The sequence below is a fragment of the Macadamia integrifolia genome, chromosome 5 (assembly GCF_013358625.1).
Source record: "Macadamia integrifolia cultivar HAES 741 chromosome 5, SCU_Mint_v3, whole genome shotgun sequence".
Lineage (NCBI taxonomy): Eukaryota > Viridiplantae > Streptophyta > Magnoliopsida > Proteales > Proteaceae > Macadamia > Macadamia integrifolia.
The window spans coordinates 21,068,971-21,091,855 of record NC_056561.1 but is presented as its reverse complement, the minus strand read 5'-3'; the positions used below and the strand labels follow the sequence as shown (position 1 = coordinate 21,091,855).

General features: G+C 39.3%; 1 long non-coding RNA gene across 1 annotated transcript; it reads left to right on the top strand.

The window, feature by feature from the left end:
• The first annotated feature begins 18,222 nt into the window (after window positions 1-18,222).
• Window positions 18,223-18,982, top strand: LOC122078542. The gene is made up of 3 exons (XR_006140101.1): window positions 18,223-18,351; window positions 18,496-18,564; window positions 18,684-18,982. It is a non-coding gene; the product is annotated as an uncharacterized LOC122078542 (long non-coding RNA).
• The last annotated feature ends 3,903 nt before the right edge of the window (window positions 18,983-22,885 follow it).

The window sequence follows — 22,885 nt, the reverse complement described above, 5'->3', positions numbered from 1 at the left end:
GAGCTTCCTTGATTCACTGGAATAGTTTTAGAAGATAAGGATGGCGAATCCAAAATAGGAGATTTTCCTAATCTGGACTCTCCTTGGCTCTTGCCGGAATCCTCCACATCAACTGCCCCTAAAGACTTCTTCTCCACCCAGACTACCCCTGTGACACCACCAGAGGCGACTTTGTCATTGTATTTAGCATCGCAAATTTTTTTCTCTTTACAGTTCTGAACAGTGTGGCCAACACGCTTGCAAAATCCGCTTTGACTCATCTCATCTTCATAGATGATCCTTTGCTTGCACCAGAATAATTTTCCAATTCCAGGTTGCTGCCTCTCCACTTGGATTTCCTCAAGCCTTTGATCGGTGACCTCCATCTCCACAAGAATTCGAGCATAATTTCCTATGGAGGTGTTTCTCATTCTCTTGTCAATGTCCAGTCGCCGCCCCACCACTTTTGCCATGGGAAATAGAATATTTTCATGCCAATATTCAAACGGCAATTCTGGTAAATGAATCCAAACAAATCTAGTAATTGTGTTCCTCTCATGGATGCTAAAGTCTGGTTTCCAACGCTGGAAACGAATGAACTGCCCAACAATCCTAATGGGACTTTTCTTCCACATATTGGCTTTATCTTTTTCAGACTTAAACTGAAAGAGAGAGTAGCCTAATCCCATTCGAGGAATATAGACCCTGTCCTTGAGCTTTCAGTTTTCCACAACTTCCTTCCTGACCACATCTAATGAAATATATCAAAAATTAATCCTGGCCACAAGGGCAAAGAGATAACGCTGCAGTTGCTCCTCATATGCATCTTCTGGAATCACAATCTTTGTGAAGTTACCAGCATGTATTGGATCAAGCAGTTCATCCACATCCAGTAAAGGTCCCCCCACCACTTTGTTAATGGTCTCACTCACTGCAACCTTAGCCAGAGAGGGCTCCCCCACAGCCTCTTGCCTAGCCGAAGGCTGCCAAAAGTCTGTAATGAAACACTACTTCCCTCGATCAGGTGGCCGCCCACTAGATGCAAGGCCACCATCCAAAACCCTAATCTCCTCCTCCTCAGAGCTTCTCTCTCCTCCTTCACTCATTTTCCCCCGTAATGGGATTTGCTTCTCTAGAACAATGAGTTATCTTCCACTGAGTAGCTTGAAAATAAGGGCTTCAAAAGCCAATCATGTAGAATATAACAAGGAATAGATTTTCTTCTATAAGCTTCCATTATGACAGCCATATAATCCGATTCAATCCATAAATACTGAATTCCCAAATTTTTTGCCACCATTAAACCCTTAACCAGGCTCTAGAATTTAGCTTCATAATTTGTTCTTACTCTTAAAGAGATCCCAAAAGATGCAATCACCTTAGCATTTGAGTCACAAATAACACCACCTACTCCCACTCTCTCAGAAGTACCTAGAGAACATCCATCCACATTAATCTTGAACCATGAGAATTCGGCCCTTCAAAGTGACTAGACCCAGCCTAAAACCCTAAGATAGCCTCAAACCCTAATCCAACCTGAAACCCTAATTGGACCCAAAACCCTAATCTAGCCTGCCCCTACACAACTAAATCATGCATTATCTTGTAGCACACATTATTTACGCATATATTGATGAATTGATTCTAAATGCTCTCTAATGGTGCGGGAGCGGGGTGAAAAAGGAATGTCAGAAATCGCCAAGGTGCAATAGGATAAGATTCCTTCCCTGCGAATCTCAAATTTTATCACAAAAAAAAAAATTATTAAACCTATACAATTAGATAGTGCCCAAAAAGACAATTCTGACGATATATAATGCGTAAGAATAGGACTAGCGGATGTTTAGGAAGTCAAAAACCCTATTAGGGCAAAACTACCATGAGAATGACCATTGTCCCCCTAGTGCCCATGGACCCATGAGACTTTGGCGGCCCCGTGAGGTATTTGTAGGCCCGTGAGGTTTAAAAGGACTATTTCACCCTGCCCCTTGCCAAAAGCTTGTAAATAGGGTCATTTGATCCATTCCAAGACACGGTAAGCCATTATGGACTCCAAATCTGATGAGAAGTCCTCCTTGCCTCTCTTTGCCCTCTCTCTCCTCCCTAAGCCAAAAATTGGTAAGAGTCCTTTAGATTTGTTTGCCCTGATTCACATGCTGAAACCTTGAAAAACCAAAGAATTAAAAAATTCCAAAAAAATCCCAAAACCCTTAAGAACCCTTGAAATTTATTTTTAAATCCCCAGATTCTTCAGATTTCCTCACTAGATTCTCGTACCAAAAAATCCTTTAAATAAAAAACAATAAAAAAAAGAGTGATTTACATCCCCCTCCCCTGTAGTTTGCGTTTATTCCACCCCCTCCCCTATGTTTTAAAAAATCTCACATACCTCCCCCGTCAGATAACTCGGTCAGTAAATCGTTAGTTGTGGATGTTAAAGTACGATTCTACCCTTCTGCCTTTACCAAAATTTTTAGAGTGATGTACATCCCCCTCCCCTGTAGTTTGTGTTTATTCCACCCCCCTCCCCTATGTTTTAAAAAATCCCACATACCTCCTTGTCTCTATCCAGCGATGCCTGTCGTGGTTGCCACAAAGTTTAATTGGGGTTGGAAAGTTTTCAGAAAATACATTGACCCGGATAGGTATGCATACTTAGAGATGGTTTCTGACATTTACAATTCAGTTCTTAGGCATATTCTTGAAGGACAAAATGTCACCTTCAAGATCAAACATGTGTCCGATACTGGAACTGTTCATGAGGTTACAGATGATTATACCATGTTGATGTTGTGGGGTTTGGATGTAGTGGATGTAATCAAATTATATGTGGGATTTTTTAAAACATAGGGGAGGGGGATGTAAATCACTCCAAAAATTTTGGTACAGGCAGAAGGGTAGAATCGTACTTTAACATCCACAACTAACGGTTTACTAACCAAGTTATTTGACAGGGGAGGTATGTGGGATTTTTTAAAACATAGGGGAGGGGGTGGATTAAACGCAAACTACAGGGGAGGGGGATGTAAATCACTCTAAAAAAAGTTATCCATCCTCTGCTATTAGAAAGCATATATTATCCAGATCCTAAGATTCCTATAGATCCCCTGTCGAAATTCCTGAGAAATTCTCAAAAAAATTTCAAAGCTGTGAAAGGTCATAAGGAGGTTAGATTCTCTAAAGAAGGAAAATAGATGCTCAAATCTAACTCCACTTGTTGAGGGACACTCATCGAAGTTTATATCCACAACAACAGGGGCCAACTCTCCTTAACCTGAAATAGGGGGTCGAGCACATGTATAACCTCTCAACTCAGTAGAAAAAATATAGATTTCTAATTCACATGTGCTAATGTACATAGTAGTGTGATGATAATTTAGCCATGCATACAGCATAGAATTTTTTTTTCTTTTTTTATAAAAGATAATATTATTGAGAAATGAGAAAAATAAACCATACAAGGAAAGGATCGCATTCTCCAAACTCCCCACCTTTGGCATTGCCATCAGTAGGGAGAAGGGAGAAGGGAGAAGGGCACTGACAGAATCTATAATTTGGCTTACCATTAGCATCTCTACTAAGGTGGTCTACAATATGAGCTGGAAAAGTAATATTATCTTCTGAAACTCCACTTTTTGCTGCATCCCTTGCTAAATAGTCAGCAACTGTATTGGCTTCTCTAAAGTTGTGAGATATTTTCTAGGTGATGTTGTCCAAGAAAGGCTTCAGAAAAAACCATCTTTGGGCAGTGAACCAAGGAATCTTCTTTTGATTCAGGGTAACCACTGCACTGGAGTTGGACTCCACCCAAAGCAGATTAATGCTCATGTCTCTAGCGTGCATAAGACCTTCCATTAGGCCCTCCATCTCAGCTTCAAAAACTCCCGTGATCCCCATAAATTTTTATAGGATCCCAGCACTCTATTTGTATGGTCTCTGAAAATGCCACCTGCCCCAGCTTGGCCAGGATTTCCTAAAGAACTTCCATCAAAGTTCAGCTCGATCCAGTTTGTGTGGGGTTTGCACCAGAAAACTTTAAGAATCTGACTGGAAGGCGCAACCTGTATACTTAGACCCAGCTTTCTACAACATATTATATCTGCCATTGATCTAACAACACCTTTTGTACTAGGCTTGTTATTTCTAATCTCATTAATGATTAACTGGCAGACCTAGCTGGGATGCCTCAACCTGTCATCATTTTGTCTCATATTCCTCTCCCTCCAAATTTTATCTGCCACGATTACCAGCTCCATCTCCCACTCTTCTTTGAAATAAGAATTATTATGCATTCTTTTCCACCATTGGAAAAGCGAAATCACTCGGGGCAAGTCCACCTAATATTAAAGAAGTTACAAAAGAAATTGCAGATTTTCACAGAGAAGGAACAGTGGAGGAAGATGTGATCCAGAGATTCTTCCACACCACACAGTCTACACTCAGAGATAAGGTCAATCCCCTTTTTCTCACCACATCATCTGAAGGTAGTTTCCCATGGACCAGGCACCAACCAAAGGTTGACACTCTGGGCTGTAGCTTTCTACTCCAAACAATGGAAGCCCATGGGACTTTTGGATTCCGAATCCTAATTTCATCCCACACAGACTTCATGTTAAAGGAACCATCAGTAGAGCATTTCCAATAGTAGATATCCTCACAATTATACTGAGGAATATTAATGTTTTTAGCCAAAGAAAAAATATCATTCATCAAAGAGGACTGAACCTGAGGCAAATTCTAGTGACCGTTGTCAATAAACCTATTTAGCTTCCCCACTGTAGGCCGATTAGCATTCTCCCCACCTCCACTAGGTCTTGAAATGAAAAAAAAATCAATCCACTTATCAGTCCAGAATTCAATCTTCCTGCCATTTCCGACCATCTATCTCTCATTTGACGAGATAAAACTCCATATTTTCCTAACTCTTGGCCATATCAAAGATGACCTATAATCGGCTCTGAAAGAACCATCACCCTTTAAGAATCTAGCTCTCAGAAATTTATATTCCAGAGAGTCTTCATGCTTAATTCTCCACGCCAAACTATTGAGCAGGGATTTATTCAAGTCTCTCAGCCTTCTCAGCCCCAACCCACCTTCCTTCGGTCTATAGCACACCTCCTATTTAACTGTAATTTTTTTGGAAGTGTCTGCCTCACCGGTCCAGATGAAATTCCTCATCCACCTCTCCATAGTTGCAATCAAGGAAGAGGACCCCAATAGACTGCGAAACTGTGGTTAGGTATGCCAAGGATGATAAAGAGCACAAGCTCAACTCATCCAGCCATAGACAGGAGATTCTCTTTCCATCCAGGAAGATGGCTCTTAACCTTTTCCGTAATTGGGAGCAATGCCTCTTTCTTCACTCTACCTTTAAAAATTTCCATGCCCAGATATCGAGTTGGGAAGTTGCACACGAGAATTCCCAGTTCGTCAATAATTGCCTGCTTCCTGCTGGCAGGCAGAGGACCAAGGAACAACTTTCTCTTCTCAAGTTTTATTCTCTACCCAAAAAATTCCTCGTATCTAGAAAGGAAGATCTTGAGGTTCCTCATATATCTGATGGAGGCATTAGAGAAAACAAAAATATCATCTGCGAACAAGTTGTGTGTTGAGGAGATGATGCCTCGTGGCCCATTTAGAGCTTTCATCTTCTTCTTGGCAACTAGATCAGAGAGACCTCTATAGAGCACTTTCTCAGCAACAATAAAGAGCATTGGGGAGAGGGGGTCCCCATGACATAGGCCCCTCTCAACACCAAAATAACCTTCAGACCTGCCATTCAGGAGAATCGAGATCTTGGCATATTTAAGGAGATGATGAATCCTGGAAATCCATCTCTCAGAGGAACCAAACCTTCGCATAACATGAAATAGGAAGCTCCAGGAGACGGTGTCAAAAGCCTTCTGGATGTCAATTTTCAACCCCTAGTCTCCCCCTCTCGTGGAAGAGAACATCATGTTAGCCAGCTTAGAGGCCAGGCTGATGTTTGAGTGAATAATTTTTCCTCTCTGGAAAGCCCCCTGTTCTTCAGAAATAATGTTGGGGAGCACCTTAGACAATCTCAAAGATAATACTTTAGATATAATTTTACATAGAAAATTCCCCATACACAGGGGGCAGAATTTATCCAAGCTGGCTGCTCCTTCAACTTTAGGGATCAACACTAAAAAATTATTGTTGATCCCGTAAGGCATAAAATCAGCATTAAAAAAATATTTAACAGTCCTAAAAACATCCTGATCAATATTATCCCAACATACCTTATAGAAGCTTGTAGGGAAGCCATCTGGCCTGGGGGCACTCTCTGGATCAAGGTCCCAAACTACTTCTTTAATCTCAGAGTTCGAAGGAATAGCATCCAAGGTGTTCCTATCGCCATTCTCCAAAGCATTGGGAATACAATCCAACAACTCCATATGATTCTGAAGGGGGACAGCTTTGTGGAAGTTCTCATAGAACCCAATCAAAAACTCTTCAATCTGATTCTTCTCATCAAGCACCACTCCATTATCTTTTTTAAGAGACCTAATAGAATTTTTCATAGGCCTTATTTTTGCAGCCACATGGAAAAATTTTGAGCATCTATCACCCTGCAGCCACCATCTGAGACGGCAATTCTCAGCCCATAACTTTTCATAATTTTCTAGTGCCTTGAGGTATCTAGTTTTAGCATTAGCCTCAAGAACGAAGAGGGACTCAGACATTCCACTCGCTTCAATCACACTCTACACATCCTCCATACCCTTTTTGGCCTCCTCTAATTCCAAATTGAAATTTGGGAAACTAACCTTGGCCCAGGAACGTAGCACACCTTTCAGTCTTTTTAATTTCTGGGCAAAGACCACCATGGGAGTTCCTCTAAATTCATCAACCCACGAATCAGCTACAGTAGAGAGAAAGGAATCATACTCAGCCCAGAATCTCTGATAATAGAAAGGGCAGTTTCGGGGTCTCTCAGAAGCCACAGATACAACCAAAATGGGGGCATGATCGGAGGCAACCCTTTTTAATACGACCTGATGACAGCTCTGAAACATTACCCCTCCTTTAATTGTTGGACCATATGAATTGTCTACCTTGGGAAGGGGTTTGCACCAACAAACATGCGTTAACCATCGCACTGAAGCCACAGCCAAACCCAAATTGAAAACACTAGGCCCCCTCTTCTAGTGAGAAAACAAGGTAGCATTGAAATCTCCAATAACCATCCAAGGGGAGTTTGGACCAGGGTAAGCAACAACCAGCTCAGACCATAAGTCTCTTCTAGATACACGAGTACACTTAGCATGGACCACAGAGATGAAAACACACTTCTGCATCCATTGCACAGACATTATTATTTGCTGGTCAGAGGAAGCCACCACAACAAGCTTATTCACACCCCTGTGCCACACAACCCAGAGATTAGGAACTCTGTCCCCTCTTTCATTGTGAATAAAAGCCTTGTTGAATCCTCTCTTACTAAAGAAAAGACTTGGGAAAGCAGACTCATCAATCATGGGCTCGGCAGCACACAAGAAATCTGGCTTCTTCTCCTTTAAAATATTACTCAAAGCCAACTTGGTGGCAGGCTTCTTCATCACTATAATATTCCAATAGAGGGCAACCATTAATGCTTTTCAGCTTTCGAAATATGGCCAAACTTTCATAAAGTCTGCTCCGTACTGACCATCTACCTCCCCTTCTGCTGTCTAGCATTCACTCTCACAGCCTCTTCTCTCTCACAAAGAAACTTATCCATTTGATCAACGTCTCTGTGAGTGACTACCATATACCACTCTAAACCTGAGAAGGGCTAACACTAGAGATGACCTTATCCTATTGCAGAGAGGAATAAAGTGAGTGTCTTCCCGAGCCAACGCTGCCCCTATGTAAGAAAGGAATTTGTTCTCCCACACCCTAAGGCACTAACCCATCAAGGCTGTGGTCGATTCTCTCCATAGTAGAGTGCTCATGGCCTCCATCCGACCCATGACCTGACCTCTCATCAGACCCATTTTTAGATCCATATTCTGACCCATGGTCTGACCCTTCCAAAAAAGCCTCATCTAACCGATCCTTATTCAAAAAATCACCTTCACTTCTTGGAATAATAGGAATATTTCTTCCATAATGATATGTACTCAAATTAGGAAGGTCAATATGAATCTGACCATTATCCTGAGATTGAGCCATAGGGTGCTCAATCTCTTTCCTGATCCGGTTCCCAGATAAGGTAGGAGAATTAATCTTGATTGGGAAGAATCTCTCCCCAAAGGAGAAACATTACTCATCGGAGCTCCACCACTAGGCCGCCAAGCACCACCACCACCATCGTCCTCAAGGAAAATTTCCCCTGGTATTGATCCCTTCTGTTGCATAGCTTCCCTGTCATCGAAAGCATTTTTCTCCCTGCACTCATGGATAGTATGCCCAATTTTCTTGCAGTACCCACATCTCTTTAAACCATCCTCATAGATTATCATTTGTTTGAACAAAAAGCTTCACCCGAACTAGGATGCTTCCTCTCCATCTAAATTTCTTCCCATTTTTCCCACCTAACTCCACCTCAACTTGGACGCGCGCATAGGTGCCCATTGCTGCTGATCAAGTGCGCTTATCCAGAGCTACCAGTCTTCTTGCTGCCTTAGCCATGGTCAGAAGAATTTTTTCGTGCCAATACTCGAGAGGAAGGTCCTAGAACCTAATCCACACGAGTTTGGAAGAGGGCTTTTTCGTATGGACATCAAAGTCGGGCTTCCATGGTTGGAACCTGATAATCTGCCCTCCAACCATAGTTAAACTATGCCTCCACATGGATGCCATATCCCCCTCTTGATCGAATTGGAAAAGGATGTATCCCTTCCCCATAGGCACCATTCTAACATTGCCTTCGAGATTCCACAATTTCATTGCATCCTTTCTAATATCATCGAGGGAGATGTACCTAAAGTTCACCCTCCTTATCAGAGTGAACCTGAATCTCAAAATCCTTTGCTTATATGCATCTTAGGGAATGATAATCTTCGTGAAAGAGTCGGCATGAATAGGCTTGGGAAGAAGCCCCACGTTCGATATTTCCCTCCCTACCACTATAGAATAGGACTTCTTCTCGGCAGGTCTCTAATTAGTCATAGCATCAGAACGATGTTCTAGATGTTCATCTCTGACAATCTCAGGCCGGATGCCCCTCCTCTCTCCATTCGAACTTGGGGCAAGCCTCGAGCAGAGAAAATTAGTAATAAGGGGTTGTTTGCCTCAATCAAGTGGCCAGCCCTCTGCTAGAGCAATAGCATCTCTCACTGGCCTGGTCTCAGCTTCAGACTCCATCCCCCAGAACAAATCTACACAATCAGAAAATAGTAATTTTTTCAAAATTGATGTATATAAATTCCTCTAGCTACTACATGCTTAAATCCACAGCTCCTTAAAATTGATAGACTTTAATTTATCCTTCCACCAATGAATTCAATCCTCAGTGCTAGAAAAAACTGGCCGAAGAACACTGAAATAGTCACAAAATTGGTTCTACAGAGAGGTGGAGAAAGAACAATGTAAAAAAAGATGGCAAAAGATTCTTCAGCTGAGCCACACAAGTCACACATTAAGGTTAAATAAATACTCCGTCTTCTTATCTCATCATATGTTGGAAGCCTTTTCTAGACAAATCTCCAACCAAAAACAGCTTTTGTTGGAAGGATTTTAGATTCCATAAAAGAGAAAACCAACCAACCTTCGGATCATACGGCATAGAATTAATCAAGTGGGAATGTTCGTTATTTAAGTATCTAATAGGAAGACCGGTTCAATTGGGTGGAATGAGTGCCTAATACTTTCCCAACTCTACAACCTAACACATACCCTTATCTCTAGACCAGACTAACTTTCAAGCCCTTTCCTTATAGATTGACTCACCTATCAGGTCCTAAGCCCTAACCCTAGGTGGCCACTCCAATATCATATTTTATAATCCCTAATATTTTCTAATTATTAATATCGCTTTTAGAAAAACTCATAAGGAATAAAGCATTTGTGAAAATAAGCCCCTATGTATCTCTGAGTGGAATTGGTGCGGATGCCCAAAAGAGGGTTGGATCCAACTCCTACCGTTACCCTTACACCAATATCTAACATATGGCCCACCATGGGCAAGGCTCTACCTTGTTTTGTCAACATTTTCTATACTAAACATAATCTTAAAAAAGTAATTATAAAAATAAAGATAAAAAATAAAACCCTTTTTTCAAAGCATTAAATAACCTTTAAAAAACTAAGGCCGATTAAAAAATAACCCTAAGGTTAGTTTAAAAAAAAAAAGTGTACCCATAACATGTGGCAACTGCTATTGCAGGGTTTGGGGAGGGATCACAATATATGTAGTTTACCTTCGCTTGGCAGAGAGACTTGTTCTCGACTCGAATCTATAGTCACAACTAGGCCGCAAATGAACAAATTTATCGTTGCACCAAAGTTTGCCCTCTAACCCCAATGTTATATAATACCATAAAAAAATATATCTTTTTTTGCTAGAAGTTAGAATTGTATTAAAATTAAAAATAGAAATATAGTACATCTGAAGAAATCCTTAGCTAAGATGGGACCACACCTTCGGCATTGCCATCAGCAGGGTGCCTCCAAAGCTATCTGCAAAATCTAAATCTAGACATTGCTAACATGTCATTTCTAATTTCCTCAAGAATATATGAAGGAAATTCCTCCATGAGACCTGAGACACCTATTTTAGCTGCAGACCTAGCAAGGTAATCCACAACAGGGTTTGATTCCCTGTAGCAATGAATAAGCTTCCAAGAGATTGAGTTGAGATATTGTTGGAGAGAAAGCCACTCTTGAAGGACAAACCATGGAAGAGATTTTCACTGGATAGCAGTCGCAACTGCGACTGAGTTAGACTCAATCCAAAGGTATGACACCCCCCGATTCATAGCATGACGAATTCCCTCCATCAAACTTTTGAACTCAGCATAATAATTAGTCTGAATACCAAGGAAGATCTTGAATGAAAAATTCACCCTCCCCTAGAAGTCACTCATCACACCACCGGCACCTGCTCTCCCAGGATTTCCCATTGAACTACCATCAACATTTAACTTCATCCAACGTTGTGGGGGCTTGCACCAATGAATTTCTTGAATAATACATGGGTTGCTAGGAATGGAATGGAGACCCAATTTTCTGCAGCAAATCAGATCCGAGGTAGACCAAATTATGCCCTTCAAATTAAGATTTGTCTCCTCGAGAGATCTCAAAACCCTGTTGAACAAAAAATAAAAATCTCCACCGTTGCCTCCATGTCTTCTATGATTTCGCTCTTGCCAAATTTCATCAGCTATTAATGTAAAGCCAGCCATCCAAGGGTCCTTCACAGATAAGATTCTTCGTTTTCTCTTCCACTAAAGAACCAACTCCGATATGGAGGCTTGGTTCTTCCAGCTCAAACCAAAGCAGTCCAAAAGTTTTTCCCAGATTTGTAGAGTGACTTTGCATTCCAGAAAGAGGTGAGGAAGGGATTCAACCTCTTCTTCACACATGACACATCTGGAGGCAAGGGAAATACCTTTCTTGCAAATAATGTCATCTATGGGCAGTTTCTCATGACAGAACCTCCATCCAAAAGTAGACTACCTAGGGGATAGCCCTTTCACCCAGACTAGATCATACCATGGAACCTTGGGATTTTTACAATGAATTTCATCCCATGCAGACTTCGTGCAAAAATACCATAAGTGGAGAGACTCCAAACAAATTTATCACCAATACCATGCCTTGGGATATTTATTTTGGAAGCAACAGCAAAAATGTTTCTAAGAAAAAGAGAAGAAACCTCGGGGAAGACCCACTTGTGGTTGAAGATAAAATCAGTGACCTTCATGGTGGAGGAAGAATAAAAGTCGTCCTTCATAGAGAACATCAACTGGATATATTCTGCTCCAATCCACCTATCTTTCCAACAATTTGTTGAGGTCTCAGTGCCTACAATCCACCTTTCTTTACTTGAGACAAATTTCCACATGCCTTTTAGACCAGGAAAAACCGAAGAAGACTTGTATCCCTTCTTATGCTCCCCATTTTTCCTCAGAAATCTTGCCTTTATTAGATTGTTTAGGGTAGAATTGAAATGCTTTATATACTAGACCTATTTACAAAGAAGGACTTTATTCACATCTCTAAGGTGCCTAATCCCAAACCCGCCTTCCTTCCTAGGCTTGCAAACTGAGTCTCATTTGACTATCAACCTTTAGCAGTATTAAGATCTCTCGTCCATATGAAGTTCCTCATCCATAACTCCATAGTTTTCAAAAGAGAGCTAGGTCACCAATATACAAAGAAATTGTGAGAGGGCATACCAGATATTACTGATCTGACCAGCTCCACTCTACCAGCCATTGACAGAATCTTTCCCTTCCAGCCAACCATCCTCCCTTTAGTTTTATCTATCACAGGTAGCAAAGGCTCTTTTTTAACTATTCCCTTAAATATTTCCACCCCTAAGTATTTGGTTGGAAATTTACAAATGGAAATTCCAAGAGTGTTAGAGGTAAGCTGCTTCCTATCTAGAGACATTCTCCCAAGGAAAAGCTTACTCTTATCCAAGTTGATTTTCTGACCTGAAAATTATTGGTACTTAGATACAAAATTATGAAGATGCCTGACATGTCTAATGGAACCATTCAGGAAGAGAAAAATGTCATCTGCAAATAATAAAAACCCTAGCATCTGAACTCCTCTTGGCCCCTTGATAGTCTACAACTTTTTCTCCTGAATCATGAGGCGAAGCCCCCTACACAAGACTTCCTTTGCTAGGATGAAAAGAAGAGGAGAGATGGGATCACCTTGATGAAGACCTCTCTCAATACCAAAAAGGCCAACAGGGACCCCATTGAGAAGGATGGAGATTCTGGATGAAACAAGGATTTGATGAAGCCAGGCAATCCACTTGTCTGAAAACCCAAATCTGCTTAGGACTTCGAAGAGAAAGCTCCATGAAACAGTATCAAAGGCTTTCTAGATATCAATTTTAATGCCCATACCACCACCTCTTGTAGAGTCAAACATGAGATTTGCAAGCTCCGAAGCCAAGCAAATATTTGATTGAATAACGTTGCCTTTCTGAAATGCTCCTTGTTCATCAGAGATTAGTTTGGGAAGAAAAATGGAGAGTCTAGATGCCATAATCTTAGATAAGACTTTGTAGAAGAAGTTTCCCATGCATAGAGGCCTAAATTTGTCCAGAGAATTGGCGCCTTCAGTTTTTAGAACTAAAACCAAAAAATTGTTGTTAATCCCTTTAGGGAGAAAGCCTGATCTGACAAAAAAAAAAAACCCCTCATTGCTCTGCAAACATCACTATCAACCAGTGCCCAACAGTGCCTAAAGAAAGCCCCCAAGAAACCATCAGGACTAGGAGAGCTATCAGGGTCTAAGTCCCAGCCTACTTGTTTGATTTCTTCTTCACTCGGGATAGCTTCCAATTTATTGATATCCAAATCATCAAGCACTCGAGGAATGCAATTCAATAGCACTCCATGATCAACAATTGGACTTACTCTATGAAAAGACTCATAGAACTCCACCATATGATCAACAAGCTCATCAGGATGAGAGACAAAATTCCCATCTACCTTTTTCAAAGACCAAATAGCATTCTTGGCTCTTCTAATTTTAGCAGATAAATGGAAAAACCTGGTATTACGGTCACCTTGGTTAAGCCACTTGTTTCTTTCCTTTCCTGCCCACAACTTTTCATTGTAGTGAAGAGCTTTAAGATACCTAGTTTTTGGATCTACCTCCAAATTAAAAAGATGATCATCGATGCCAGCTTGATCAATCTGAACCTGAATTTTATCTAGCTCCTACTTTGCAGCTTTTAACTCCACATCTAGATTTGGAAAAACTGATCTAGCCCACCCCCCTAACACAGGTTTCAGGCGTTTCAGTTTTTGAGCTAGGACATATGTAGGAGATCCACTCACAGCCTCCTTCCAGGAATCTTCAACCACCTTTATAAATCCTTCATGCTCCATCCAGAATTTTTGGATCCTAAATGGACAATTTAAAGGCTTCAAAACAGCTTCCGAGGTAATGCATAAAGGGGCATGATCAGAAGAAAATCGATGCAACACTTCCTGAGCACAATCTTGGAAAAAAGTGAGCCAATCTTCATTACAGAAACTTCTATCAAGTACTGCCATGACATTCCCTCTCTTTCTGTTGTTGGACCATGTAAATTAGCACCCACGGGAGGGAATTTGAATCAAATTACAGGCATCAATAGCAGCATTGAATTCAGATGTAGATCCCAAATTAAAAGCACCTGGACATCTCTTTTCATGCAATGCAAGTGTTGCATTAAAATCCCCAACTACAAGCCATGGAGAGGAACCAACTGGAGTTGCAGTGAGATCAATCCAGAGGTCTCTTCTAGCAGCTCGAAAGCAGCTCGCATGGAAAAATGAGAAAAAAAAAAAATAGACTGATGCCGCCAAATAACAGACAGGGTTATGAATTGCTCAGACCTGGAAACTACAATAGGCTTATTTAATGATCTCTTCCATATGATCCACAGGTTAGGGGGCTTATCAGTTCTAATATTGTGAATCAGATTAGAATCATAACCCAAGTTATTAAAATAAATAGCAGGGAAAGAATCTACCTCCACCATAGTTTCTGCGATACATATAATATCAAGGTGCTTTTCCTTTAGAATATTGCTTAAGGCAGCTCGGGCAGCAGCCTTCTTCGTCCCCCTTATATATTTAGAAGTGGGTACGCACATCAATGGTAGAAACGTCAGGGTAATAAAGTGTGAGAAGGCCATTATCAATAGCGCTAGGCGTGATGGTATGAATGATGTGCTCCGCCTGTTCAGAATCAACGCCTTGTGCCTACAGAAGGCCACATTGAACTAAAGCCGAATGCACCTCACTGGAACGATCAGCCTCGACAAGAGGCAACCCATGTGGGTTACCCGATCCATGAGGGCTACCCAACCCTTCCATATTAGAATCATTCTCTTTCCAATCCGCAATTGGATTCTCTCGCAAGAGATCTTTGGAATATCCTGTTGGAATCAGCAGGTCAATGACAATATTCCCTTCTAATGAACGAGATAAGTGCATGCTTCCTTGATTCGCTAGAACAGTTTTGGAAGATAAGGATGGCGAATTCAAATTAGGAGATTTTCCTAATCTGGACTCTTCTTGACTCTTGCCGGAAACCTCCACATCAACCCCCCCTGAAAGCTTCTTCTCCACCCAGATCTCCCCTATGACACCACCAGAGGTGACTTTGTCATTGTGTTTAGCATCTGCAATTTTTTTCTCTTTACAGTTCTGAACAGTGTGCCCAACACGCTTGCAAAATCCGCATTGACTCATATCATCTTCATAGATGATCTTTTGCTTAAACCAGAATAAGTCGCCAGTTCCAGGTTGCTGCCTCTCCACTTGGATTTCCTTAAGACTTTGATCGGTGACCTCCATCTCCACAAGAATTCGAGCATAATTTCCTATGGAGGCGTTTCTCGATCTCTTGTCAATGTCTAGTGGCTGCCACACCACTTTCATCATGGAAAATAAAATATTTTCGTGCTAGTATTCAAACAGCAATTCTGGGAAACGAATCCAGACCAATCTTGTAATTGCGTTCCTCTCATGGATGCTAAAGTCTGGTTTCCAACGCTGGAAGCGAATGAACTGTCCACCTATCTTAATGGGACTTTTCTTCCACATTGGCCATGTCTTTTTCAGACTCAAACCGAAAGAGAGAGTAGCCCAATCCCATTGGAGAAATATATACCCTGTCCTTGAGCTTCCAGTTTTCCACAACTTCCTTCCTGACCACATCTAATGAAATATATCAAAAATTTATCCTAGCCACAAGGGCAAAGCGATAACGCTGCAGCTGCTCCTCGTATGCTTCTTGTGGTATCACAATCTTTGTAAGGTTACCAGCATGTATTGGATCGGGCAGTTCATCCACATCCAGTAACGCACCTCCCACCACTTTGGAATATAACTTCTTTGGAAGAGGATCCGCTGTGATCATGATTTCACCCACAGCAGCCTTAGCCAAGGAGGGCTCTCCCACAGTCTAGTGCCTAGCCGGAGACTATCAAAAGTCGGTAATCAATCGTTGCTTCCCTGCATCTGGTGGCTACCCACCAGATGCAAGGCCGCCACCCAAAAACCTAATCTCCTCCTACCAAAACAAATCTATCCACTAATATGGATCCGATCGAACATTTCCAATATGCAGCAAAGTGAAAAGTGGCTTCAACACCATTTAAATAAATAAAGGAAAAAAAAGAAGCTTCAGTTGCAATGCTGCCATAGAGTTGAGATACATGAGAAAATAATATGACCTACCTTAGACGATTACCATTTATTTTATTAAAGACTATTGCCAATCTATTGGATAGTGAGAATGACCTAATCAACTCTTACAAAAGGAAAAAAAAAATCCTGTGACAGTGATAGTGGATTGTCTGAGAATGCCATCCTAGACTGTCCGTGTAGGGTCCCTCCCAACTATAAAAGGGCTTAGTTGGGTGGGTTGGACCAGGAATAGAACCCGAAAAACACTGGGGAGAGAGAGAATCAGAGAACAACGCCCAAGCAAACGGATCATAACAGAAAACTTTCAACCGTTTCAGTGGTCAAGGTAGGACAGTGGGCCCACGTGTTAGAAGCCGTTGTAAGCTTTTGCTTCTTACACCCTTGAAGTAGGAACAAAGTTGGCTATGACCCCGTATTCCCGGCCAACTAGTTCTAAGAGAGAACAGGGAATATTCACGTAGGTGAATGTACATGAACGACTTTGGTCTATGGATATGATATATATTTTCTCTCTCCTCATTTAATAGATGTCATATCCGCGGATCAAGATTGTTCACGTACGTGAATAATCACTTTCCTCATCGTAAGAGGCTCAAGAGAAATGAGAGCGGATCATCTACTCGTACGAGTAGTTTAAATCAGCTGCTCGTACGGTAAATAGGTGTCATGTGTCCAACCTCCTTACGGAGGTAATTTTCCGTTATTTTTGTTGTTGAAATTTTTAAATCTTTTTTTATTTTCCCTATTTTTGAGGAATTTGAAATTATTCAATTTTATTAACCTTTTTTATCCCCTCTATTTGTGGAGAGTGGAGAGTTTCAAATTGTGAATATCTTTCACGTCTCTCTCTCTCTCTCTCTCTCTCTCTCTCTCTCTCTCTCTCTCTCTCTCTCTTATTAAGATTCTCACTATCACTTTGTTGATCATGTGTGAGTACATGTATGACTGAAAACCATTACAAGCAAGGGTATAGTAATCGAACTCATCAATCTATCTGAGTATGGGAGATTGAGAGTAAATTCCCCTAATAAATTTTCTTCCTTCTTGATTTTATTGGATTTGTTCTACAACTTCAATTTTATGTTTTTGGATATGCCTTTGCACATCCATCAAAAATATATTTGTGCCTAGAAATACGTACCTTTAGCTAATTCTTCTCTCAAAATTTCTTATGCTTCATTGTAGATGATCTTCACCCACAAAGACGGTGATCAACACTCGAAGAAAACGAAGAAAAACGATACTTCAGTTACTAAAACAGGTTTGAAATTGGAGGAAAACGGAGAGAGAGAGAGAGAGAGAGAGAGAGAGAGAGAGAGAGAGAGACGTTTTTGAGATTTCTGGAGATAATATTGAAAAAATATATATATATATATATATATATGAAAATCGATAATAGTTTATCTTAAGAGATTGTTTTTGTAACGTTCAATTCCAATTAAAGTGGGACACATGAGGAGAGATGGATTGATGAGTCCGATTACTATAACATTGCTTGTAATGACTTTCAGTCACACATGATTAACAAAGTAATGATTGGGATATATATAAAGAGACGTGGAAGATATCCACGATTTGAAACTCCCCACAAAAGAGGAGATAAAAATAGTTAATAAAATCTGAATAATTTCAAATTCCTCAAAATAGGGAAAATATAAAATATTTAAAATTTTGAATAAAAAAGTTAACAGAAGGTTACCTTTGTAACGAGGTTGGACACATGGCACCTATTTACCGTACGAGCAGTTTGAATCATCTGCTTCTGCTCTCCAAGAAACCTGCACCATGCCATAAATCGATCTAACAAGTGGCAACTTTTTCTCATTTTATGAATACACTTGTCAAAAGGAGGATCATCGTTGGAGACTATAAATTTTCCACCTCCATCAATTGGTTTTGCATTATCAAAACTAACTCTCTTATTGAGTCTCAAAACTCTCAAATTGCTTTGGTGTGTGCTTGTGTTTGTGTTGAGAAATTTAAAATGGCTGACAAATCCCAGACTCAGAACCTCAGCGAGAAAGCTGGCGATGCTCAGGTAATCAATGTTTTAAATGTTTCATGTTAATTTGCTTGATGCATGAGTAGTAGCCCATGCATGATGAATATGATATGTTAGCACATGGGTGCATGATGATGTTATGTATGGTCTATGAGAGCATTCTTTTTCTTTCTCGTGCAGATAAGCAAGGACCAGATGATGGATAAGGGAAACGATGCTGTCAATTCTGCCAAGCAATCGTGTCAAGAGGTTCAACCCTTTTTTCCCTATACAATTATTTTCCCAACAGTAAAATAACTTTCAACTAATTGCATGGCTAGGATTTCTTTATCAGGACTCTCAATATATTTTACTTTCATTGTGTGCAGACTGGCCAGCAAATGAAATCCAAAGCAGGAGGAGCTACGGAATCTGTCAAGAACGCAATGGGCATGAACAAATGAAAATTATCTCTCTTTTCTTTTTTTGTGCTTTAATTGAAGAAGAGAGCTGATTATTGTTCTTGTTCCTTGAACAAATTATAATCGCTCTTTTTCTTTCTTTTTTGCTTTTTTTTTTAATTGAAGAAGGGTGATTATTGTTCTTGTTCTTTCGAAAATGAAGAGTTCTCCCAACAGATGCAGATGTAAGAACAAACCTCAAATTAATAATCGTTTTTTAGTAACAACAGAATATTCTTTTATATGTTCTTCCTTCTGTATAAATTTAAAGGGTGATTCAGCCTATCCTCAGCGAGAATCAGTAAATTTGAAGGCCTCCACTAGCACCGGACAGCTCTGATTCATTGAAGTGTCAAATGTTTCATAGATAGTTCTAAAAACCGGACTGCCAGGACTGGACATCAAACCACAAATTTTCAAACGGCTAGCTCATTGCAATTTTCAGAAATATTAAAAACTCCATTGAATTCAGTGACAGTACATTTAAGTAACAACCCCCTTCCAAAAAAAAAAAAAAATTTGATGGCTTTTCATTCAGCCTAGGACACTAGATTATTATTTTATTATTATTATTTTTTTTTATTTTTTTTTTTTTTTTTTTTTTTTTTTTTTTGGTAATGAAAAAAGGGTACTCCATGGTATTGATCATAGCCCCAGAACAAGTCCTGTATGGCAAACAGCACTTCTGGAGGATCAATGGGCAATAGTGGGCATACCAAGACTCAAACCCACAACCAATCGATCGAGCGGTGATCGATTAAGGGCATTTTCACCACTAGGCTACCAACCCCATTGGTGCCTTGGATACTAGACAACACCATTACTTTTGGTAGCCACCTAAAAGCATAAGCATCTTCAACATGAAGAGATTTTAACATACATGATAACTATAGTAATTGATCATCAAACAAAATTTACAAGCAGTTGGAATTACATAAGGCTATATTTGGTTGTAAGGGATATTTAAGGGAAAGGGAAGTAAAATTTTCATATTTAAAAAGAAACTTTTATAATCCTTACTCCATATGATCCCATGTGATTATATAAACTACTTAAATTTTTTAATCATATTTAATAATGGCACATTTTACATGTAATTTTTATTTTACATATTATAACAAAGGGTTTTGGATGCTAAGTAAAGTGAAATTTAATAATCGAATATAGAATAATTTGAAGTTAATGATATAGTCACATAGGATAATGATTATAAACATTTCCTTTTTAAATATGAAAATTTCACTTCCCTTCAATTCCCCTTGCAACTAAACGGAGCCTAAGGTTCTGTACTACAAAGGAATTTAGAGGAATTCATAGGTTCTTCATATCAGTTGCAAGCTCGTAAAAATATTCCAAGTCAGCATTGGGCCTATAGAACAAAATTAAAGCAGTTTTTTTTTTTTTTTTTTTTCTTAAAATTAAAGCTTCAGACCATAAATATACATTCAAATACTCTATTCCATCATTTTTTTTTTTTGGTTAGAAATCAACAAAGTAAATTGTAAGCACAAAATATACATAGGATGTACATGATTTACATTCAAGCATTCCCATATGATCAAAAAACAAAACATATAGTAATGATAGTCGCCATGTTGGCCTATGGAAAGGGGCTTCTTATTCATCACATCGGTTCTATTTCCATTCCTTTTAATTTTCCATCTCTTTCCTTTCGTTTATTTAACATATTGCATGTTCAATCCATTACAAAACCGTTAATTTTAGTTCAGAAATTTGCTCAAGATAATGAAGTTAATTTTGAATTACACCATTCATGTTTTGTTGTTGATGAGCACAATAATGTGTGAAATCTTAGAGATATAACTGTACATTTTTCCCCACTTTGGATAGTACTACTTTTATTTTTCTTTTCTTTTTTTTAGTTTCCAAATTTACAAGAGAAAGTGCATAAAGTGAATCAAGAACCAGTCCAAAGGTGGGACCCACTCATTGGTACCACATCCTCTCTGAGATTATTCTCTCTCCTTACCACCTCACAAGATCTTGAAGATGCTATGCAGAGATTCTTTTCTGATTTAATCAAGATTGCAAGATATTGGTTAATATTGCAAAGAATGAATAGATTTTTTTAATTTTGGAAATGGATTCTCTCCTTCCTCACACAATATCTCAGAGAATGAGGATTTTTACCAAGATTTTATTTTATTTTATTTTCTTTCTTTTCTTAAAGAAGACTTGTAAAAGGAATGAGGCAAGACAAAAGCCCCTTCCTCCCCCCTCCTAATTATTATTCCCCTTAGTTTATTTTCTAGTTTATGCTTAGTTTTCTTCTCTCTCTCCCTCTCTCACTCTTTAGTTTTAGTTCTTCTCTATTTTTGATTTAATCACTTTTGTAATAGTTTTTTATGTCAATTAATGCAAGCACTCTTTTATTCTTATTCAGCCTTTTATGTTTATGATTTATGCAATTGAGTTGTAATTTTTTAAGTTATAGTTTTAGGCTTAGATCTAGGTGACAAGATCATGAGCCGTGGAGCAATTTTTTTTTTTAAGATTTGTTTTCTCTAGTACTAGAAATTTCAGATTTGGTTTTAGTACTGGCAGTATCTCAAATCGATCAAGTTTTCAGTTCAAGAGTTGAAGTTCAAGTAAGTAGACTCCTTCAGTAATCTTCTCTCTCCCCTCTCATTCCCTCTTCTGACTACCCTTTCTTTCTTAATTTATGATTTTTATTTTCAGTCGTTACATTATTGCTATCCCTTTCCCCCAAGGTTCATGGCTAGTGTATGTGTTGGCTCTCCTAGCCATAGAACCATCAATTTATTGCTTTTATTTTAATTGTCTCATTTTCCCTAAAGCCAAGTAGAGTAACCCTTGTAAGAGTGACTCTCTGGTAAAGTAGGGAAGCTCATATTATTATGCATCCCTCGGGCTAAGTAGAGAAACCTACTTGTGAGTCTCTCTCTAGCTTTATCCCCTTTCTTTTACTTTATTTTTATTTCAGCATTTTTTTTCTTTATTGTTTTTTTTAATTGCGTGGGTTGTTTATTTTCAGTTATTTATTTATTTAATTTTAATAGCGTGGCTTGCGTCTTTAAATTCTTAGATGACGAATGGTTAGGACGTTATTTTAGATACATAAGTTTAGGACGATAATTAGAATTAGATCATACCATTAATCGGTTCACTTTCGCATTATTAAAAGAAATTAAAAAATAAAGTGGTTGCTCTCCCGGTGTTCGACCCGTAGCTACACTGATCCGTATGCTTGCGGTTACATTTTAAATCTCAAACAAGTTTTTGGCGCCATTACCGGGGAGATAGTTCCATGTTATTTTTCACTTTCTTTTGGTAAATCGGAGTGCTTTATTTGCTTTGTTTTATATTTTTCCTTTTCTTTTATTGAATTCCTGAGAAGAATAACTTGTAATAATAGTTGTATCAGTGGAGGTCGTCATGCCTCACAATATGATAAAGACAGGTTTCGCCCTGTAGCAGTACCTCAGGAATTGACCTAAGCAACCCCGGATCCTTACCGGTAAGCTCCCAAAAACCAAAAAAAAAAAAATCAAAAAGCATAAAAAAAAAAGTTTTGCTATCCATTCTTTTGTGCTTGTCTTACTTTAATTGTGGGTAGTTTTCTGTTGTATGAGTGTTAAGTGGGTACGTAATACTAAAAATCGGTTAGAAAGAAGAGATCCAACAAGTAGTGACCCTATACGTTTGCTATCTTTAAAACCCTTCAATATGGGAGACCAACAGCAAAATCCTTCATTTAAATCTCTGAAAGATAGGTTCTACCCTGCTAGAACAGCCCAACCTTCCTGCATAGTTCTACCACAAGCCCAGGACAATAATTTTGAACTCAAATCTCAATACATCACTATGTTGCCCCACTTCCATGGGTTGACCTCTGAGGATGCATACCTATTTCTAAGGGAATTTGAAGAGGTATGTGTTCTAATTAAGATTCAACAGCTTTCTGATGATGCTGTTAAGCTTAGGTTTATCACTTTTGCATTGAAAGACCAAGCTAAGAAGTGGTTGTATGGATTACCCACAAATTCCATAACCTCATGGGAACAGTTCATAGTTGTCTTCCTTAAGAAGTTTTTCCCAACTCACAAGACCAATAAGCTTAGAAGTGATATCCTTCAGTTTAGGCAAAG